The sequence below is a fragment of the Miscanthus floridulus genome, chromosome 8, assembly GCF_019320115.1.
Source record: "Miscanthus floridulus cultivar M001 chromosome 8, ASM1932011v1, whole genome shotgun sequence".
NCBI classification, from domain to species: Eukaryota; Viridiplantae; Streptophyta; class Magnoliopsida; order Poales; family Poaceae; genus Miscanthus; species Miscanthus floridulus.
Window position 1 is genome coordinate 107985869 of NC_089587.1, and position 21631 is coordinate 108007499.

Genomic DNA, 21631 nt, shown 5'->3' on the forward strand with positions numbered 1-21631 from the left:
CCTTTAGTCCTAGTTGCCGCTACGAACCGGGACTAAAGACCCTTTAGTCTTGGGTGATGATTAGAACCAGGACTAAAGGTCTGATCTTTAGTCCCGGGTGTAGCCACGGCCCGGGAGTAAAGGTCATTTTGGCGGGCTACGAAAATGCAGCCCACCTTTAGTCCCGGGTGATGATTAGAACCGAGACTAAAGGTCTGATCTTTAGTCCCAGGTGTAGCCACGGCCCAGGAGTAAAGATCATTTTGGCGGGCTGCGAAAACGTAGCCCACCTTTAGTCCCGGGTGTAGCCACGGCCTGGGAGTAAAGGGCATTTTAGGCCCAGGAGTAAAGGTGGTCTGCAGTTGGCTTTCTCCGGTTTCCATAAGTTTTTTCCTTTTTTATATATTTCTTTTATATAAAAATGCATAGAGTTATTAATTGCCTAATAAATAAAATATTACCAAAAAAATTATAAAAAAATCCTGGACTTGGTTTTGCATTATTATACACAACAAAAAATTGTAACCTAAACTCTTTTGTTTTACTGTATGAATATTTGACATAGTGTAAATAATAATTACAATTTGCACCATGCAAAAATATACTACTTAATTAAAATCATTAAAACTATTGCTTTTCGATAGGAAATTAGTTTTCACATCTTATTAACGTTGATCATTTGGTTTTTCATCACACATTCTCCACGGGAAATCCACCGTCTAGCAGAAAATTCATTTAAACCGTAGAAAATATGAAAACACGACAAAAAAATCTGAAGTCACAATTATTACATAATAGGTCTAATACATCACTAAATATATCAAGCGGGCACAGTAGTGAACTTCTTCTTAACGTATATCCCTTGGTTATGATCGCGTCGTAACCATGGAGTGTCCTCATCATTTAGCTAGATGCTTGGGTCTTTGTTCACTATGAAGGGTGGAATTCGGTCATCCTTTTCATAATCTTCTGATATGTCTGACTTGTCTTCAATTCCGATGATGTTTCTTTTCCCTGAAAGAACTATGTGGCGCTTTGGCTCATAGATTGGGTCGTTGTTGTTTTTCCCTCTCTTCGGTTTTGTAGACATGTCCTTGACATAAAACACCTGATTCACATCCTTGGCAAGGACGAATGGTTCGTCTTTGTACCCAATATTGTTGAGGTCCACGGTTGTCATTCCATACTGGTTGTCGACTGCTACCCCGCCTCCAGTCGCCTTTACCCATTGGCACTTGAACAAAGGTACCTTAAAAGTAGGTGCATAGTTTAGTTCCCATATCTCCTCTATGCGGCCATAATATGTTTGCTTATTTCTATTAGGGTCGGTGGCATCTATGCGGACACCACTGTTTTGGTTGGTGCTCCTTTTATCTTGGGCTACTGTGTAAAATGTATTCCCATTTATCTCGTACCCTTTGTATGTGAGGATATGCCACGATGGCTGCCTAGCCAACAAATACAGTTGCTCATCAATACTCTCATCACCCTGACATTCTTTTTCGCAACCAGTCGCTGAAAGTTTCCATGTGCTGACGCGTAATCCAAGCTTCAGACTTCCCTAGGAAACTCGGATCGGAGCAACTCTTTATGTGTCTCGATATACGGATCCACCAAGGAGGAGTTTTGCAGAACTATGTAGTGTGCTTTATTAAAATAATTGTCCTATGTACCAATATATGTTTTCTTCCCTAGTGTCCCCTTTCCACTTAGTCTCCCCTCGTGTCGCGATTCAGGAACACCAACCGGGTCAAGGTCAGGAATAAAGTCAACACAAAACTCAATGACCTCCTCTATTCCATAGCCCTTGGCGATGCTTCCTTCTGGCCGAGCACGGTTGTGAACATATTTCTTTAGGACTCCCATGAACCTCTCAAAGGGGAACATGTTGTGTAGGAACACAGGACCGAGAATGCTAATCTCCTTGACCAGGTGAACTAGGAGGTGTGTCATGATATTAAAGAAGGAAGGAGGGAACACCAACTCAAAGCTGACAAGACATTGAACCACATCATTCTATAGTTTAGCTAGATCCATTAGATCGATTGCCTTATGAGAAATTGCATTGAGGAATGCACATAGCTTCACGGTGGCTAGACGTACATTTGGAGGTAGAATTCCTCTTAATGCAACTGGAAGCAATTGCGTCATGAGCACGTGGCAGTCATGGGACTTTAAGTTTAGGAATTTCTTCTCTAGGCATATTTATTATACCCTTTATATTCGAGGAGAATCCAGATGGTACCTTGATGCTTGCTAGGCATTCAAACATGCTTTCCTTCTCTTCTTTGCTAAGAGTGTAGCTGGCAGGACTTAAGTAATGGCGTCCATCATCTGTCTTCTCTGGATGTAGGTTGTCTCATTCTTTCAAACATCGTAGGTCCTGTCATGCTTCAAGTGTGTCCTTAGGCTTCCCATACACACCCATGAAGCCTAGCAGGTTCACACAAAGATTCTTCATCAGGTGCATCACGTCGATCGCGCTACGGACCTCTAGGACTTGCCAATAGGGTAGCTCCCAAAATATGGACTTCTTCTTCCACATGGGTGTGTGACCGTCAGCGTCGTTCAGAACAGGTTCGCTGCCATGTGCCTTTCCAAATACTACTTTCACATCCTTGACCATATTGAGTACATCCTCACCAGTTCGGTTGCCCGGCTTGGACTGGTGGTCTGCCTTACCTTTAAAATGCTTGCCTTTCTTTCTTAGGGGGTGATTCACAGGAAGAAATCGACGATGGCCAAGGTACACGACCTTTCGACATTTTTTCAAGAATATACCTTTAATGTCATCGAAACAGTGCGTGCATGCATTATATCCCTTGTTTGATTGTCCTAAAAGATTACTTAGAGCAGGCCAATCATTGATTGTTATGAACAACAATGCTCGCTAGGTCAAAGTGCTCCTGTTTGTGCTCATCCCACACATGTACACCTAGTGTATTCCACAAAAGTAGAAGTTCTTCAACTAGTGGCCTCAGGTACACATCGATGTCGTTGCCAGGTTGCCTTGGACCTTGGATGAGCACTGGCATCATAATAAACTTACGCTTCATGCATAACCAGGGAGGTAGGTTGTAGATACATAGAGTAATAGGCCAAGTGCTATGACTACTGCTCTGCTCCCCGAAAGGATTCATACCATCCGTACTTAAAGCAAACCTTAAGTTTCTTGCATCATTTGCAAACTCCGGGAATTCTCTATCGATTGCTCTCCACTGGGACCCATCAGCAGGGTGTCTCAACATATTGTCTACCTTACGGTCTTCTTTGTGCCATCGCAATAACTTTGCATGGTCTTTGTTTCTGAACAGACTGTTTCAAGCATGGTATTATAGGAGCATACCACATAATCTTGGTAGGGATTTTCTTCGTGGGACGTTCGCCCTCAACATCACTAGGGTCATCTCGCCTGATCTTATACCGCGATGCATGACATACCGGGCATGCATCTAACTTCTCGTACTCCTCGCCATGGTAGAGGATGCAGTCATTAGGACATGCATGTATCTTCTGGATTTCTAATCCCAAAGGGCAGACTACCTATTTTGCTTCATACGTAGTGATGGGCAATTCATTATCCTTTGGAAGCATCTTCTTTTGGATTTTCAGTAACTCCCCAAATCCCTTGTCAGATACACCATTCTTTGCCTTCCATTGCAGCAATTCCAGTGTGGTACCCAACTTTTTCTGTCCTGCATCACAAGTTGGGTATAGCAATTTCTTGTGATCCTCTAGCATGCGCTCGAACTTGATCTTCTCCTTTTCACTTTCGCATTCTCTTTGTGCGTCACTGAATGGCCTTGACCAAGATCATCAGCGGGCTCATCTTCTGCCACTACCTCTTCTTCAGCTTCCCCCATTGCAGTATCATTGAAGGCACCATATTCAGCAATAATGTCATCATCGTCCCATTGTTCTTCTTCACCTTCTTCCATTACAACCCCGGTTTCTCCGTGCTTCGTCCAACAAATATAGTTTGGCATGAAACCCGACTTCAACAAGTGTGAATGAAGACTCCTTGAGCTAGCATATTCCTTCAAATTCTTACATATGACACATGGGCAGCATATGAAACCATCGCGTTTGTTTGCCTCGGCCACACGTAAGAAAGAATGCACGCCCTCAATGAACTCTTGGGAGCGGCGATCAGCATTGTACATCCAATGCCGGCTCATCTGCATTACATGACATACATACCATATTAAAACCTAGAACATAATCAGTTAATTATACGACATGCATGCCACCACACAAGGTATTAATTTATGAAAGTCTCGCTACAATGTAGACAATCCCAACTACCACTAAAAAACTAAAGCTAAAATGCACTTCAGCAGCATAAGGATTTCAGCGACCAATCCCAACTAAAATAGATAGATCATGCGTTTGTTCAACATCTATGGGCTTCTTCCACAGGATCACTGCCTCATCAGCCACCGTAGCCGCCTGTGCAAGAGAGTTTTGCATGTGTTCAACATACTCTTCCTCCTAGTACCAGCCTGAACATCCAGTGCCATCCCACTAAAATTAAAACAAAAAATTAGAACTTTAATCACAATCATCATGAAAATAAGTATAAATTAACCATAATCATCAAATGCGACAAAATAACTCACATTGCGATCCGAACACTTGTAGAAGATACGGCCCTTGTTGGGACACTCCTTCCTCACCCGGTACTCCATCACAATCTTCTCCTCACACTTGCCGCATGCAATGAGAGGAAGGTCTGGCCTTAGTCGCTTTGGAACCCGATGAGAGGCCGAGGACCCGGAAGCAGTTTCCTTCTACTCTCTATACTTATTTTTAATATAATATAAATTTCTCATTTTATAAACAAATAAAATTAAAAAAACTATAAAATTCTCTATATCTCCAAACCATGAAGTGTGCTATGCATGCTAGAATTGAAAACTCAATACTAGTTTTGAATAACTACTTTAACCTTCCTTCATCCAAATACGCAAACTTTAAAGTGATTTTGGGCTTAATTGGCTTACAAATAAAAAAATCTAACATAAAAAAACCACATATATCTAGTCCACAAAATGAAATAAGCTACTGATGAAACATGAGAGTATAAAGTTGGTAACCTTCAGAACCGAAGAATCGATGGAGGAATGGAAGAAATCTTGTGATACACCGGTGATGAGGAAGAAGAGAGGCCGGCGATGAAGCAAGAACACTGAGCTCGAAGTGGCTCGGGCTCGAGGAGGAACAAGGGCTATATAGGAGGGGACTTTAGTCCCGGTTGGAGACAGAAACCGAGGACTAAAGGTCCCTTCCTAGTCCCGAACAAGAGCCTTAGCCGAGAGTAGACTTTTACTCCCAGTTGGAGGGACCAACCAGGAGTAAAAGTTAACCTTTAGTCCCGGTTGATAGATCCAACCGGGACTAAAGGTCCCTTGTAGCAAAAGCCTGCCACAGTAGCCATTGGGCAGGGTCCTTTAGTCTCGGTTGGAGCTACAAACCGGGACTAAAGGTATCTCTAGTTCCGGGCGCGAAAAATACCGGGACTAAAGTCAAATTTTGAGGTGGGATCAAAGGTCATTTCTCTACTAGTGGTGGTTGTCGTACCACTTTGCAATGAAGGATATTTGGTAGGACAATACAAATAAGGCAGAATAATAAACATGTAAAATCCTAATCCAAGAACCGATGCGTGAGTTAAGCAGCAAGTGGACAGTACGAGATTTTGTAAAGCACAATAATGATATTAAAGGTAACCTAGATGGTAGAAAAAGGGAATAGAGTAGAGCATATCATATGTATGTAAAGGTCTAAGAAAAAAACTACTCAAGCAAGTAACAATATGTAGTAGGCCAAAGGACCTAAAAATGTGCAGGTACTGAAGTCTTTAATATTTTATGTGCAATGTGCATATGAACTTATTTCCGCAAACTCCATTCTTCCGCTGAAATCACGCATGGAGCAAGACTCACTACTAAAAAATGATTTTTAGCAATGGTTTTTTAGGGCGGCTCCGGTACCAACTGCCCCTACAGTGGGTGAGCTCAGGTCCCATGATTCTAGTCGCCCTCTACAAATCTAACAGTAGGGGCGTCTGGTGATACGAGCCGCCCCTACAAATGGGGTAGATTTGTAGGGGCGGCTCACTCACCAGCCGCCCCTATTGTTCGATTTGTAGGGACGACTCAATCACCAGCCGCCCCTATAAATGCACGCTATATAAAAGGCTGTAGCCCCCTTCTTCTTACTTGGGTCACTCACTCCATCCCGTGAAAAAGGTAGGGAGGCCTTGGGCACCTCCTAAAAATTGCTCTACTAAGGGGGAAGGTTTTGATCTCAAATCCTTTGGTAGAGAGGTTGTAGAAGGTAAGAAAATGCTATTCCATAATTTTTTGAAGTTTTAATGGTTGGTTAGTGAGTAATTAGGGTTTTGCTTTTCTCTCTCTTCTATGGTGCTTGAGATACTTATGAAGCAAATTAGACCCAAGTTTTGAATGTACTTGGGTAAATTAGGTAGGGGAACAAGATCATACCCTTATTTGGTCCATATTTCTTGATTTTAGTGAACAATTAGTTAGTTTTATGGATGTTTCATGTGCATGTAGATCTAGATCTAGGGTTTGGTTTTTTTATTAATTTGTTTTTGTAAATTTATGTTTGATGAAATTTGACTAGGGTTTGCATGAAAGATGTTGGGTAAAATATAATTGTTGCTAATTGTTGTCTTTGAAATTATTTATTGTAATCAACAAATATGTATTTTAATTATTTATGGATTAATGAGCATTAATTAATTTTCCTCTACCATGGTGTGTTTGTATGCTTCATGTAATTATATTTGATTTATATTCATATATATCTAAAGTATATACAATTATTCTCAAATAATTATTAATTTGATTCATTTATATATATATCTAAATAAGTAGTCCTTTAATGTTTATTTTGTTGTTGTAAAAGATAGAGTATAGGAACTCTTGGATGTATGGTTCATTAAGGTTAAAGGCAGGTTTCCGTGAAGAGGTGGATAAATTTGTTGAAGCCGTAGAGAAGCATGCAACGACATTGACAGAGAATAAGCATACAATTATTTGTCCCTGTAAAGATTGCAAGAACCATATGACGTGGATAGATGTGAGTATTATCAGATCACATTTGATTATGCGAGGATTTGTTGAGGACTACACAGTGTGGATTCATCATGGTGAAACAGTTATTGTTAACGACAAGGATGAAGAGGAATACGACGACGAAACCCTAGAATCCCTGTCCCAATATTCAGCAGAGCTTGATGCATGAATGGATTCCGAGTTTAGCAATGAACAAGCTAGTGATGCTGGTGGTTGGGATGGTAATGACGAAGGTTGTGCCAATAATGATGGTGGAGCACATGTCGGGGATGAAGATGATTTGGAGGACATGATTTGAGCCGTTGGACTAGAGATTTTACTAAAGAGCCCAAAAGGTGTAGAAAATTTGGAAAGGGTAAAAAAACATCGAAGGAGACTGTGTATGGTGTTGAAAAGGGTTATCCGACATATTGGACATTGCTACGTTTTGTGCTTGAGCTACTCATCCTGAAGGCTAAGGACGGCTAGTCAGACTGTACTTTCAATGTTCTATTGTGTTTCCTATTATGGGTGCTGCCACAACCAAACTCAGTTCCTGCCAACACATACCAAGTGAAGAAGGTCATAAGTCCATTGACAATGGGGGTTGAAAAAATCCGTGCCTGCCCCAACCACTATATCCTTTTTCATGGCGAAATGTTCAAGTCAATGGATAAATGTCCCTGGCGTGGGGCCAGCCGGTACAAGAACAATGACCTTTACGGTGGGGACAAAGCCTCCACGGGGAAAAAGAGGAATAAGAAGGGTATAAAAAAGGTGGTACAAGAATCTCAGCCCCTAGAGGACACTCTATTAGGCAACGATGCAAAACAGAGAAGAATTCCTGCCTTGGTAATGTGGTACCTACCAATGACCGACCGCTTAAAATATATCTTCCTAAACCCTAAAGAAGCCACACTCATGACATGGTGGGATGATGAGCGCAAGGTGGATGATGATAAGATTGCACACCCGGTTGATTGTAGTCAATGGCAAAGGATCGATGAGGAGTATAAAGAATTCAGCGATGACCCAAGGAATGTACGATTTGACTTGAGCACTGATGTAATGAATCCCTTTAATGAGAGGATGAGCGACCATAACACTTGGCTAGTGATCTTGACCATGTACAACATCCCAACGTGGTTGTGTTAGAAGAGAAAGTACATTCTCCTCACTATTCTTATTTCTGGCCATAAACAACCAGGCATTGATATAGATGTGTTCCTCGAGCCTTTGATGCAAGAAATGAAGAGGCTATGGAGGCATGGGGAGCCGATGTACGATGCATTCCAAAATGAGGACTTCATATATAGAGCAATAATATTTGTTACTACCAATGATTACCCCGCGCTATTTGCTTTGTCTGGATAGATCAAAGGGAAGACGGGATGCTTGGTTTGCTTAGATGGTACTACATGGGTGTTCCTGGATGCATCCAAGAAGATAGTTTACCTAAGGAACTAGTCGCTTCTTAAAGACAAGTCACAAGTACTGCAGCAAATTGTTCTTTAGATTTTATGACAACACTCCTAGAGATTGAACCCCTCCGGAGAGACGTCATAATGGAGAACACGTGTACAGAATGGTGAAAAACATACGCATGTCGTCTATGGAAAGAAGAATCCAGATAGGACGAATAGAGATAGAAGCACACCTCCTAGTCGAAGGCGTACCTTTTAAGAAACAATCGATCTTCTTTTAGTATCTACCTTATTGGCCAGACTTGGAGGTCCCCCATGCCATTGATGCTATGCACATGCAGAAGAATGTCTTTGAGAGTCTCATTGCTACCTTGATGGACACAGGCAAGTCAAAGGATGGTATGAAATCATAGAAAGACATGGTGCAACTAAACGTGATGCCATAACTTCACCTAGTACCTGAGGCTAATGGAAAATACACTCTACCCGCGGCGTGCTTCAACCTAACACTAGAAGAGAAGAGAGCTATATGCACTTTTCTGAGGGGCGTCAAAGTCTTGACTGGGTTTTCAGCGAATGTGAAGAAGCTAGTGTCGATGAAGGACTTGTCAATAACACACTGCAAGGCTCATGATTGTTATGTAATGCTGACATTGTTTCTACCTATTGCAATCAGGGCTATAAAGCTAGAGTTCTTGAAAATGGCCATCACCTGCATGTGCTACTTCTTTTTGAAGATCTCACAGAAGACGATTGGCAAGCAAGAGCTGAGTGACCTACATGAATTTGTGGTGGAGACACAAAACCAACTAGAGATATGTCTACCTCCTGCTTTTTTTGATATAATGCCACATCTCATGATTCACATGGTTTATTAGATATAGGCATTGGGCCCTTGCTACTTGTATGAAATGTGGTCCTATGAGCGGTTTATGTCGGTTCTAAGTCGATACGTGCATAATCGAGCATACCCAGAGGGCTCCATGATAGAGGGTTACAGTACTGAAGAAGTCGTCGAGTGCTGTCAAGAGTACCTAAAAGTATAGAAAGGGATTGGTAAATCCGATTCTCATCACAAGGGTAGGCTAGCTAGGGAAGGGCACCAGTGGTAGAAAAGTGTTCATCGACCATGATTACAAAGAGGTAAATTGGGCACATTACAATGTCTTGCAGAGTACACAACTGATGCAACCATATATTGATGAACACTTGGCTATCATTATGGTAGAGAGAAATGGTCATTTAGATGATTGGGTCATGGAACAACACAAGCAATGACTAACTACATGGTTGAAGGACCAAAACATACCGTCTGGAGAAACCATAGACTCTATTACCATCAATAGGTTGGCGGAGGGGCCATCGAGACAAGTGACATCTTGGAAAGCTTATGACATCAATGGGTATACAGTACTATACCCACGCAAAGGATAGTAAATGTGTGAACCAAAACAACGGCGTTCGAATAGAAGCTCTCGATGGAGTGGGGCGAAAGATCCAATACTTTGGCATCATTGAAGAGATATGGGAACTTGACTATGAAGGGATATAATGGTGGCCCTGTTTCGATGATGTTGGATCAAACAACACCAACTAAACAAGATCAGAGTGAGAGTCCTAGACCTTGAGAATCTAGGCTACCAAGATGACCCTTGGGTGCTCGCTTCACGTGTCGCACAAGTTTTCTATATGCCTGACCCACAAAGTAACCTCCCCCTGAAGAAGAAGACAAAGCACGTGGTTGCCTCCGGGAAACATCACATTAGTCAGAGTTGATGGCGTGGACGATGTTGAAGCTTATAATAACTACGATGAGATGTCCGCTATTCATAGACTTTCCTAAGAAGATCAGTGTTGTGGAAAAGAACCTACCCAAAGACATATTGCCATAGGAACGAAAAGGTGTCAAGGAGAAAAGTCGTTACAGTGGGCTAGCTAGTTGTTGAACGTGGAGTGTTTGTGTAAGTGTGTGCATTTGTAAGACTTCATTTATGCATGCGTGTGAGACTATATATTTATGTATGTGTGTGAGACTATATATTTATGTATGTGTGTGAGACTATTTTATGCATGTGTGTAAGACTACCCTTTGCAACATCTACAATGAATCTATTTCAACATCCACCCTATTACTACTAAAACTTTATGAAATCACTTAACACTTTATGAAATGAAGAAATGACCAAAATAAAAGTTGGAGATCTTGACGAGTTATACAACTTTTATATTCATCACCTTTACAACTGAAATCATTTAGTGGTTGAAAATAAGGTTTGAAGTTGTCTATTTTCTAAAATTCAAAATTTGAATTGTCCAAAATTAGTGACAAAGATAGATGACCAGACTAAAATGATAGAGCATGATTTTAGAAAATTTTAGGAAAAAAAACCATCACATTTGGAGTTAGTATGAGGGAGAAAAACCAGTTACAAGTTTTAGCCACATATTAAAAAGAAAAATCACACTTGTTCATCATTGATCATCATGAACAGTTGTGATTTTTCTTTTTAATCTCTGGGTAAAATTTGTATCTAGTCTTTCTCCCTCATACTAACTCTAAATGTGATGTTTTTTCCTAAAATTTTCTAAAATCATGCTCTATCAAGTTACTGTGTTAATTTGGTCATTCTTTTCATTTGACAAAGTTTGAGCAATTCAAATTTTCAAATTTAAAAAAATGACAAGTTCTAACAAGATTTTGAAACACCAAATGATTTATCTGAAAAAGTGATGAATACTAAAGTTGTATAACTCATCAAGATCTAAAACTTTTATTTTGGTCATTTCTTCATTTGACAAAGTGATAGTAAACATTGTTCACAAATCAACATGTCTCTCGTATAGTTTATGAAACTATGAGTGACATGTGGATTTGTGAACAATGTTTACTAATACTTTGTTAAATGAAGAAATGATCAAAATAAAAGTTGTAGATAGTGATGAGTTCAACAACTTTTATGTTCATGACTTTTCTAGTTGAAATCATTTAAGGTTTCAAAATCTTGTTTGAAGTTACCATTTATTAAAATTCAAAATTTGAACTGTTCAAATTTAGTCAAATGAAAAGATGATCAAAATAAAAGTTGTAGATAGTAATGTGTTCAACAACTTTTATGTTCATGACTTTCTTATTTGAAATCATTTAAGGTTTCAAAATCTTGTTTGAAGTTGCCATTTATTGAAATTCAAAATTTGAACTTTTCAAATTTTGTCAAATGAAAAGATGACCAAAATATAAGTTGTACATCTTGATGAGTTCTACAACTTTGATGGTTACAAAATTTCTATTTGAGGTCATTTAGTGTCCTAAAATTCTATTAGTTGTTTTGAAATTCAAATTTTAAAATTTTAAAATATTATTTTTGTAAAGAAGAAAATATAAAATTATATCTATATATAATAAAATTGTTTATATATACATATATTTATTATATAGAATAATAAAAAATCTAATATATAAATTTATATTATGTTCTTTATATATGAATGAATTACAGAATTATTAATTAAAATAAATTGAAAAATATTTGTAAGGGTGGCTAACTCAGGAGCCGCCTCTACAAATGCCCTCCACTATATAAGCCAGAGCCCACGGTCGGCTATCTCAGGGGCGCTATTTTTCTTTCACACGCCGTCGGGCTGTCGAACCCGCCGCCGCCACCACCGTGCGCGCTTCCTCTCACCTCCACTCCGTTCGCCACTAGGACCCGCTGTGGAACCCTGGCCACTAGGACCCGCTATGGAACCCTAGCCGGGCAACACCGTTCCTCCAAGGAACCCTAACCGCTGGGACCTGCTTCGACTGCTTCCTCCGTGGTAGCACGCTCCACCGATTCGAGTACGGCGTCCCCGTGGCCTCCCTGCTCCTGCTGCGCCCCTCTCCATGTCGCCTCTCTGCTCCCACGCCCACCCCTCCGCACGCCGCTGCACATGCCACCGCCTCGGCCGAGCCCACCCGACGGCCGCCCACCCCTGCCCTTGGCCGAACATCCACCCGACTATAGGGCGAAGGTCCCATGAGCACCCTCCTCTGCATTGCCTACTCGCTCCCACCGGGTGCCCCACACTGGCAGGGTCCCTCCGCAGCTCGTCACCCCAAATCTTCTGAAGGTAAATACTTTATCTGAACACTTCTTTTGCGAATGTTATTGAATATTCATACATGTAATTGAAATTTATTATATTTTATATGTAGTGTTCCACCAAAGAATTTGTGTGGTTGTGGTGGTATATTTTGCTGTTGCTGGATCCTACCTTTTTACTCTTCTTTTTTTCATCTAATGAATCTGTATAGAGTTATTGTTCCTTTTTTGGTAGGATCCTGTTAAAATTGGGAAATAATAAAGCATAGTCCTAGCCTCCTAGGTTTTATCTTGTTGGTGTATCTCATCCAGTTTGGTGTGCACATATGTGAAACAAGCTAACTCTTGAAGTTAGTATAAGAGGTTACACATTAGTTGAGCCTTGTAAGCCCTTGCAACCTTGTAGGCTGGCCCTTTTTTGTTATAAAATGGAAGGATCACTGCTTATGCAATTAAGATGAAAAGGTTAATTGTACCGGCTAGGATCAAGCAGCAGTTGTAGATGACACAACCTCTTAGACATTCTAAATCATCCTTCACTGGAGTAAGCTTCTGTTCACGATGGAGCCTAGGATTACCAAATTAGGTTGGACATAAGCATGGGCTTATTACTAAATTGATATCATAAGACTAGCCTGAATTTTTTCAGTTAACATGGGACACTCTATTGAACATAGTAACAGCTGTATTGTTAACTCCTTTCACTGGAGTAAGCTTTAAGTTTGGCTTGTCCTTGTAATGATTTTTAATGGCATAGGATATATTAGCTCAAGTATTAGCTTCTATTTGACATGGATAGCAGGAAAATACATGTGGATCTCATATAAAAATATATGCTATTGCAGATTACCCACCTGCAGACCTTGTTCGAATCATCCCGTATGAGCAAACGTCATTAAGTGAAACATCCAACAGGTAAGCATCAAGCTGATCATTTACTTCTGCCCTCCACTTTGATTCATAGTGTAAATTGTTTCATTTTCACTAGCCACCTGTTCTTAGGGTAAAGGAGGTGCCTACAAGCATTTGAAGTTTTCTAGACATCTAAAACAATCATAGCAGCTGCCGTTCATAACTAAGAAGTTATTGGTCTAAGGAACTGTGAAAGGTAAGATTTATTTAACCAGTTCGTGTTCATGAATGCCTGATTACCTTGTTCCAAGATTCATGAATGCCTTGATTACCTTTGCTCAGTTCGCGTTCATGAATGCCTGATTATAGCAACTAGGATGCTAGGACTTTTCCTCAGGGTAGTTTTGCTATAGACAAATTAGTTGCAACCTCTTTTGTTGATGCTTATATATGTGGCTGGCGTGTGAATGACTAGGATTTTGGCCTTTTCTTAGGTTGGTTTTGCTACAGACAAATTACTTTCCACCTTTTGTATTACTGGTTGTTAAGAAGATCTTGGTGCCATACTGCCATATGTAGCTATCTGTATTGTTTCTTTGATTCTTTCAATAAAAGCTCTTGTTGGTTATTGGAGTTTTCCATGGGTGTGTTGCTATAAGAAAGTAAAAGCTCTAGATGTTATTGGAGTTTTCCATGGGTATGTTGCTATAAGAAAACTTGGATGCTTGCTTTATCTGTGTTGGTGCGTCCTGACTGATAAAGTGATAATGGTTGTTGTGCGTGGCTCCAAGATTGCCAACAAGGGTGGTAGCCCCTTTCCTAGGTTTGTTTTGCTATAGACAAGTTAGCTTTATACTTGATGCCTTGGTGCTTATCTGTGGTGATGCTAATGCAATCAACTCTACTCATAAACTGCATGTTGGTTCAGTGCAACATATGTTCCCATAGTTGCATACATATATTGATATATCTTTTGGATCTGAACTCATAAACTGCATACTTGACCTATACTTGTATGACTTGCGCTGCACTCATCCAGTTGCCTTGCCATGCCTCAAGAAACAGAGTTAGTATACTACTCCATAGAGGAACGTTGGAATATGATACCTTCTCTTTATTATCCCTCTCCTTTCCTCGTTTCATCTTCCGCAGTGCCGACGATTGTCGTGCCATATTGGTCATCACCGTGAGTGCGTGATAGCCTAAACTCGCTCAGCTAGGTCACCCACGACTTCTCACTGATTCCATCTCAGCCACTCTACTTCCTTCCTTTCTAGGATAGTCTATCCTCTATTGTCTACTCTAGCCTCTCAAGGGAAGGGGACAGAGATAGAAGAAGCAAAGGCAAGAGCAACACAGCAGCCCTGTTTTTGTTTTGATTCGGGATGCACCATCCTCTTCTTATTGCAATCCAATACCGTCGGATGTGTTGTGATGTCCTTCTATTCTCCTTCTACCCATAGATAGATAGCGGAGAGATGACAAAATCTTATCCCTCGATCAATTCCAAATAGTAAGACTCACAAACCACCGGAACTGGAACAAGAGCGCTCGCTGCTGCTACTTGTTTGATAGACCCAAAGCGAAGCCGCCAGCCATGGCCATAGCCAAGCACAAGCAGTGCCAGTTGCACCAAGTATGGAAAAGCAAAAACATGAGCCAACCCCTCCCTCCCTCTCTCTTCCCATTTTCCTAGTACCGACACGAGCTTCTTTCTTGGGTTGGGTCCTCCCTACTCAAGGTCGCACCATTCTTGGTTTTGGATCCATTCCACACCTTGGGGATTGCCTACCATACTAGTTTTTTCTTGGTTTCTTGCTTGCATCCGGCGGCCTAACATGGCCATGTGACTGCCGCTCTAGATACAAGAGGGCTTCTGTGCTGTGGTGGATAAGATGACTAGCAGCAGCTGCACGGATGGGACGGCTGTTGTAGTATCTTTATATATGCCACGATTGTCTGCCTAGTTAGTTGTTAATGGGTTCATTCCCTATAAGGGGGTCGTATTCCATTGCCATATTGGAGAAAATTCTGATTGTCCGATCTACCTATTAGGTTCAGAAGATATTAAGCATATGATGTTCATGTGTGATCGAGCAAAGTCAGTATGGCAATCCATGCCACAACTTAGACTCAACTCAGGCATATGAGGTAGCTCATATGATGATCGAATGGCCCCCTACTTATAAGCAGCTGTTGTTTTTTGCCACCTTTCCTATCCTCTATGTTTGGGAAGCAGCAACTTGCTTTTTTACACCTTTTCCTCTCTATGTTTGTTAAGCAGCTGTTGCTTTTTTGCCAAATCTCCCCTCTCCTCTCCTCTCCTTTGTTTTGCCGATGATGAAATTATCTAAGTCCATACATTATATGGAATATGAGCTGATGATCAAGAACTTGTGAGGAACTTGGCATCATTAGCAACCGCCCCTACATTACCTTCTCCTCTCTTCTCTGTTATGATGCCTTGATGCTCAAAGTTCATGATCAAATGATGATTGACATGTTTCTGAGGCCTCTACTACTGCTACTACTCATTTTTTTGATATATTGTTGTTTTATAGGACTACTTTGGTTTATAGACCTTTTTTATTTCTTATACCTTCTCGCGTACCTAAAGCACACTTTCTTGCATCTACTTCTACTCTTCTCCATGAGCTGCCAATGCTGATGCTGCTTTGTAGACCCTCCTCTCCTAGTCCTACTACTTCTACTCTTCTCCTCTCCTGTCCTCTGCTTCTACTTCTTCTACTCCTATCCTCTCCTGTTCCTCTACTATAACTGTTTTCCTTGACATAAATTTAGGAGAAGATATGGCCGAACTCCCTTCGCCGGATCTGCCAAATAATTATGTGTATGATCTGGGCTTCCAACCAGCATTGGGGAGGGCAAACCACTCCATATCCAAGCATAGTAAGTAACATGTTTAAAGACACCTCTATAGATATTTTGATTCTGATATATATAATTCTTAAATGTAGACAATTCATCCTATACCATGGTTCAAGAGACACTCTCAAATTTTCGGGGTTGATTTCCTCAATGTTGATACATTCCCTATAGATGGTCGAATCAAGCAATGTCGAATTGGCTTTTCTATTCTCGCTAGGGCGGGTAACCAACAAGGTATGATTTTATACATCGATAGGACGAGCAGCGGTCAACCTCATGACATTACTGTGCAAAAATATGCTGTGCAAGCATGTTTAAGGGCTGCTTCAAAATATTGGGTACAATATTCCTACATACTCCTCCATGAGGATTGCTTGCTTTGAATGTGGGCCTCCACCACAATATTGGACTGTTTTGTGCAAAGCTTGCTGAGGACAACATGAATGATGTGGTCAGTCTCATAACTTATATCCAGATTAATTGTTATGTCTATATATATGCATGGTTCTGATAACCACATTTTTTCCAACACTTACAGATTCAGGAGAACGACGTAACATACGCAAGTTGTAGCTTTGAAGCCATTTTAAACCAGGCCATGTATCACTTGGGTCGTTATAAATGGGAATATGGTGGCCCTGTTCTCACTTTCAGAGGGAATCTAGGTAAAAATTCTTGTGACTAGGAGTGAAGGTTCTCGACCTAATGCTGATCGTCGTCAGTAGACCTTGTGAACGATCTTGTGAAGCAAGGGAGAGTGCACTAGTAAATACATTGCGCTACATCAGTGATATTTTGGACATATGAAATGAATGATCTGCACTTCTCCGAGTACGTGGTACAATGTTAGAAAATTCTAGTAAGTTAAATTACTGTTAGTGGTAATAATGAACTGATCTAAATTATTATGGTTTGTAATGAACACATTTAAATTATTATGTGTTTGTAATGAATGGGTTTGTAATGAAGTAATTTAAATTATTATGTGTTTGTAATGCATATATCTTCTTAGTCAATTAGTTGTTGATATAATGTCCTTGTGAATTATATATTATATATATGTATATATGTTCTGGTCATATTTAAATTTTCAAATTTCAAAATTTTTTGGTGTGAAAATGTACTGTAGGGGTGGTTATAGAGTGAACCACCCCTAGAAATAGGATTTATAGGGGCGGCTGGTGTTAGAACCGCCCCTATAAGTTATTTTTGTAGAGGCGACTGGTGTTACCAACCGCCCCTACAAATACAGTTGTAGGGTACAAATTGATTTGTAGGGGCGGTCTGGAAACCGCCCCTACAAATGCATGATTTGTAGCCACGCTTTGATAGAGGTGGCTGGCTAAACCGTCCCTAAAAATCATCTGGAGCCATCCCTAAAAAAGATTTATGTAGTAGTGACTATAGCTAGGTTCATAGTTTGAGATTTACTGGCAAGTGTAGAAGTATGGGAAATACTCACGGAAACAGCTGACAATCTGTCAGAGCTATTGCCTGCAAAAACAAACTGCCTCACAGCCTGTTCAGTTGGCTGGTTCATATTGTTGCTGGTTCGTGAAGAAGTACTACTGGATGGTTTGTGTGAGAGAAAAATATTGTTTCGGCTGAAAATTTACGATCGTTTACGACAAGCCACAGCCAAAAGAACAGGCTGTCAGTGTTCAGTTAGAGGGAAAGCAGTTTTTTTCCCAGGGTGGCCCATGTAAGACGGAAAAAAAAAGAAACTTCGTATAGACGTGGATGCTAGGTCTGAGTTCACCATGGTATGGCCATCTATAATTGTGCAATCTCAGGCAGTCATAAAAGAATCCATCAAATAACAAATCATTGTGGAGTCCATAACAAACAAAAGAATGTTAAATGCAGAGGCAGAGCACTGAACCAACCAGGGAAAGGGTTGGGGATAAAGATGGCCAATAGGTAATCGAATAGCAAATCAGTAATGTACAAAGAATAGTAATTTCGTAACTGTAGCAACCTAAAAGCGCTCTGTGGTTCACGCAAAACAGTTGACCAATTTGTAGGGAAGGCCATTCTCTTAATGTTGGTAGGAAGAATTAGCATTCGTTAATCTCAGTGAATAGTGTGAAAATCATCTATCTATACATATATATGGGGATACCATGGCTAGGTAGGATGCTAGATTTCTTTTAATACCTTTATTTTGTAAATATTTCAGATGCATTGAGAAAATATGATTCTGCGATGAAATGTCCCATAAGCTAAATAATATGTGATGGTTCCAGGAACCACATATGAAAAGAACTGCCACAATTTGAATATAGTACTGTAGGGAACTGCTGTGAAACCCTATATAACAATTTCAATATACTGTCAATGTTAGGTGTGGAGATGATCAATATAAAATTATAAATTGAAAGGATTAGCTCTTTCAGTGTTCTCGGGCTACCTTAGATGTACATGTAGAGTAATTAAAATACTAATTTACGTTTTTGCATTATTTATTGCATTCCTTCATTCTTTGGTGTGTACTTTACCTTTCTATTCTACATTTTTAAGTTAGTCGATCGGATTAGAACATAGGGTGCATACGTTCCTATTCTAATTTCTAGGCCTACTAGTTTCTTTTAGCAGTAGTACGGTGAGTGAGACTATTGTGCACGTGTTGTGGTTCCTTTCCATCTAGCTGTTGCCGACATTTGCTTTAGATGTTTCGGTTGTTCCTTAGACTCGATGTCTCTACCGTTGTTGCTTGACTTTTTGGGGTTATTTTTGTTTGTTATACTGCTTAAACTAGGCTCATTTTTAGTGTAATCGGCAGCTCCCACACCTGAGTCATTTGGAATTTAGTAAGAGTAAATTGCATTGGAGTTCAACAACTATACGGGTGGGTGCAAATCTCCCCCAACAACTTTTAATCTGCTCTATCGGGAACAAGAACTTGTCATCTTGGTGCATAGATGGTCCAAAAACCAATCTCTCGTGTAGTTAGCAGTTTAGGCTACGATCGGACTCGTATTTGTCACGTATCACTACCCCAGATCTTATTATCACTGTCGGTTCAAAACCCCCCTTCACTGCCGGATTTTGAACCGACAGTGGTATACCGACAGTGATGGGTTGACATCACTGCCGGTTCCTAAAAACCGACACTGATCTACAGGCAACAGTGTCGGTTCCTGGCTCTACCCGGCAGTGTCCAGTTGAACAACACTGCCAGTTTGTAGACCCAACCGATAGTGATGTTTGCTTCAAGAGTGCTGGTTCTTGGCTCAAGCCGGCAGTGTTGAGCAAGCTATCACTCTCGATTCATAGCTCAAACCGGTTGTGTTGGTCGAGCCATCACGGCCGGCTGGTAGCTCAAACCGACAGTGTTGTCTTTAGCAACACTGTCGGTTTGTATTTCAAGCCGACAGTGATGGCTCAACCAACACTGTCGGCTCGTGCCATGAACCGGCAATGCCCTCTTTACCTTCACTGCCAGTTTTATGCTAGCCGGCAGTGATCTCCTTTTCGCATTTTACTGTTTTATAATTTATTTTATTTTATTGGTAGAATCAGGTTTCGCTTTATATTCGCTACGTAGACGACAAGTCCTTCAACATTAAACATTACAAATGTTATGGTTACAGTTCAAATGTACTTATGAAGCTCTCGATCCCTTGAAATAAAAAAGAAATTATAATAGTTTAGTGAGCCGCTCTGGCCCGTACTGCGCCTTGTACTTCACGAACTGTGCAATGGAGAATGTTCTTTTTTTCCAAGCACTCCATTATGATGAAGGCTGCTAGCACCGATGACAGTGCTATGACCTCCATTTCTAACAACCTATTGTGTTTAAATTTCTTGCGCTGTCATTCAAAAAAACGATTTTGAAAGGTAGAAATGTTAGAGAAATAAGTAGATCATTTTGTTGAATTAACATATATAAATGAAATAGGGATTATACACACCAAAGCATCTGCTGCCTTCGATTTTACGCCGAGGTAGCGAAGCATTGCCCACATTACATAGAACCTGTATTCATCGTTTCCCGCCGGCTGGTCTAGGGTCTCCAATTACATTGGTGCAACATGGAATAGGACCTTGGTCCCACCGACCATTCTTGCTTAGACACTGTGCCACATTATAAAGTGTGAAAAAGGGGCAACATTAGAATATGCTATGTGCGATTAGAAAATAATATGTTATTAGGTTCACTTACGCATTAAGCACTTCGACTAGGGGATCGAGCAAAGAAAGTGGTTTTTTCTTCGAGTCCCACACCTTGATACGATTTATTTTAATATCGACAACAATGAAGACGAAAAAGTTGATGCAATCACAAAACCCTAGTTAACGAATAATCATAACTACAAAAAACAAGCATAAAAATAAGAGCAGAGAACACATACTCACAATTGTAGGCTAGAAGTATTTTGGTTTTATTACTCATCTTGAAATTTTCGAAAATGGCAGTCAGTGTCTCTGTCAGATCTTCCACTTTATTTCCATGCATGCCTCTGCATGTTCTCTCGTTGACTAGCTTAGGGTCTAGGAAAGACATATGAGCGTACTTTGTTTTGAAGCAATGTTTTGCTACACACCTATATAATTCATGGAAAATGTGCAGTCGTTAACTATTTGTGTATCGAGAGAGTAGTTAATTATAATATCGTGTGAGTAGGGTACTTACATAGTCCACAGCATCAACATTTGTGTATCGAGATCGCGTCTCTAGAATAGTGGAAACAAGTGATCCCAACCGACAAAGTGCTTCTCTTCATTAGGATAATGGAAAACATTCGGTGGGTGGATAATATATTCGAAACCCGCCTGCCCCGTCTCAAGTGCTTGGGCCATATAATAATCATGCAAGTCACGCATATATGTTGTCAAATTTTTATACTCCTCGTCCACCAAGAAATTGGCTCTTTGAAACTGCATTGTCGATCTTGCCGTCTCATATAGTAAATCATAATAGATGTTCGCGGTATCATCCCTGGTTAATCCAGGGTTGTCTTCGATAATCTTGTTTATCTTCCTTTGATTTTCATGGTGTATTTCTTCGACTCTTAATTGATTGTGCTTCATCTTTGTTTTCCTATTGAATTCGGACTGCACCCTCCACTTAGGCAGTGAGGCAAATAGATTCCAGAATCTAACTTTGTCTTTCTTGGAGGCTACTTCTGGCTTTTGTTGGTTCATCAAGTTTGTAACACTGCCACTCATCATCCTTTCCTTTTTTTGGTGGTCCACTTTGGGAGCATTAGCGACCGAATCCGAGGACCTTTTCTGTGACTGCGAGGATGCCTTAGATCTTGTTTTGGGCTGTTGTGGAGGAGGATGATGAGAATTATGTTTTCTCGAGTGTGATAAAGAG